Raw genomic sequence first — 2,500 nt, forward strand, 5'->3', positions numbered from 1 at the left:
GGAAAAGAGGCGCCCAGGCGGAATGGCGCCAGGGCGCCCAGGCGGAAAAGAGGCGCCCAGGCGAAAAAGAGGCGCCCAGGCGGAAAAGAGGCGCCCTGGCGTAGGCGCCCAGGCGCCAAAAGAGGCGCCAGGCGAAAAGGCGCCAGGGCGCCCAGGCGGAAAAGAGGCGCCCAGGCGGAATGGCGCCAGGGCGCCCAGGCGGAAAAGAGGCGCCCAGGCGAAAAAGAGGCGCCCAGGCGGAAAGGCGCCAGGGCGCCCAGGCGGAAAAGAGGCGCCCTGGCGTAGGCGCCCATGCGCCAAAAGAGGCACCCAGGCGAAAAGGCGCCAGGGCGCCCAGGCGGAAAAGAGGCGCCCAGGCGGAATGGCGCCAGGGCACCCAGGCGGAAAAGAGGCGCCCTGGCGTAGGCGCCCAGGCGCCAAAAGAGGCGCCAGGCGAAAAGGCGCCAGGGCCCCCAGGCGGAAAAGAGGCGCCCAGGCGAAAAAGAGGCGCCCTGGCGGAAAAGAGGCGCCCTGGCGTAGGCACCCAGGCGCCAAAAGAGGCACCCAGGCGAAAAGGCGCCAGGGCGCCCAGGCGGAAAAGAGGCGCCCAGGCGGAATGGCGCCAGGGCACCCAGGCGGAAAAGAGGCGCCCAGGCGAAAAAGAGGCGCCCAGGCGGAAAAGAGGCGCCCTGGCGTAGGCGCCCAGGCGCCAAAAGTGGCGCCCAGGCGAAAAGGCGCCAGGGCGCCCAGGCGAAGAGGCGCCAGGGCGCCCAGGTGGGAAAGAGGCGCCCAGGCGAAAAGGCGCCAGGGCGCCCAGGCAGAAAAGAGGCGCCCAGGCGAAAAAGAGGCGCCCAGGCAGAAAGGCGCCATGGCGCCCAGGCGGAAAAGAGGCGCCCTGGCCAGGCGGAAAAGAGGCGCCCAGGCGGAAAAGAGGTGCCCAGGCGAAAAAGAGTCGCCCAGGCCGAAAGGCGCCATGGCGCCCAGGCGGAAAAGAGGCGCCCACGCGAAAAGGCGCCAGGGCGCCAAGGCGGAAAACAGGCGCCCAGGCGGAAAGGTGCCAGGGCGCCCAGGCGGAAAGGTGCCAGGGCGCCCAGGCGGAAAAGAGGCGCCCAGGCGCGTGGGGGGCAAGGCGCCAGGCGCCAGGCACGCGCGGAGGCAAGGCGCCAGGCGCAAGGCGCCACGCGCGCGCGCGCGTGGGGGGCGAGGCGCCAGGCGCCAGGCGCCGGGCGCGCGTGGGGGGCAAGGCGCCAGGCGCCGGGCGCGCGCGCGTGGGGCGCCAGGCGCCTGGCGGGTGGGCGCCCCCAGGAAGGGGTGCTGGCGCGCGATGGGGTTGCGCCCGTACGGACCGTGTGACAGTACAGACACTTTGGCGAAACCTCCTGCCCGAAGCGATTTTAGGCGTTCGGCTAGGTAGGTGACCCGGTTTTTTTCGCGTTTCTCGGCCGCTAGCCCCTTTTTTCGCGTTTTCGTGCGCGCGCCCCTCTTGACCTCGCACGCGCGCCGCGCGTCGCGTCCTTGTCCTTGTCCGCGTCCGCGTTCGCGCGTGTCGGCGATCACGGGCCCCGTGCATGGCTCGTCTCTGTGGACCATCGCCCCGCTCTTGTCCCTCTTTCGTGTTTGTGTGGCGCCCCGCCCCGTGCACCATTGCCGGCTGGCAGCAAGGTGCCTAGCCCCCCTTGCCGCCAGGCCTGTCCACCCCAAGGTGCTAAAGCCGCCAGGCACCCGTGCCGCCGAACCGTGCGTCCGTAAGCCGCTGCACGTGCGGCGGCCGGCCATGCCCGTGCTATTGACCCTGTGTGACAGTACAGACACTTTGGCGAAACCTCCTGGCCGACGGGGTTTTTGCGCCCACCTAGGTAGGGCGACCCCTTTTTTTTCGTGTCGCCTGTCCGTGTGTCCCTTTTTCGCCTTTTTCGGGTTCGTGTTTTCGTGTGCCGCCAAAAGCAAGCCCTGCGCTCGTCCCGTCCCGCTTGACCCGTGCATCCGCCGGTGCTGGCCTGCAAAATGCCTGTGAGCGACGCACGTGACCAGCAGCCCAGGCGAGTGTGCACGGGTGGCAGGCGAAACGGGCGTGCGTGTCGCCAGTGTATGTCCCTTTTTCGCCTTTTTCGGGTTCGTGTTTTCGTGTGCCGCCAAAAGCAAGCCCTGCGCTCGTCCCGTCCCGCTTGACCCGTGCATCCGCCGGTGCTGGCCTGCAAAATGCCTATGAGCGACGCATGTGACCAGCAGCCCAGGCGAGTGTGCATGGGTGGCAGGCGAAACGGGCGCGCGTGTCGCCAGTGCGTATGTCCCTTTTTCGGGTTCGTGTTTTCGTGTGCCACCAAAAGCAAGCCTTGCGCTCGTCCCGTCCCGCTTGACCCGTGCATCCGCCGGTGCTGGCCTGCAAAATGCCTGTGAGCGACGCATGTGACCAGCTGCCCAGGCGAGTGTGCACGGGTGGCAGGCGAAACGGGCGTGTCGCCAGTGCGTATGTCCCTTTTTTGCCTTTTTCGGGTTCGTGTTTTTGTGTGCCGGCAAAAGT

Source organism: Aristolochia californica, unplaced genomic scaffold (assembly GCF_029961685.1).
Source record: "Aristolochia californica isolate CCGP_79_NKW_82.1479 unplaced genomic scaffold, dmAriCali1.0.hap1 SCAF_39, whole genome shotgun sequence".
NCBI lineage: Eukaryota > Viridiplantae > Streptophyta > Magnoliopsida > Piperales > Aristolochiaceae > Aristolochia > Aristolochia californica.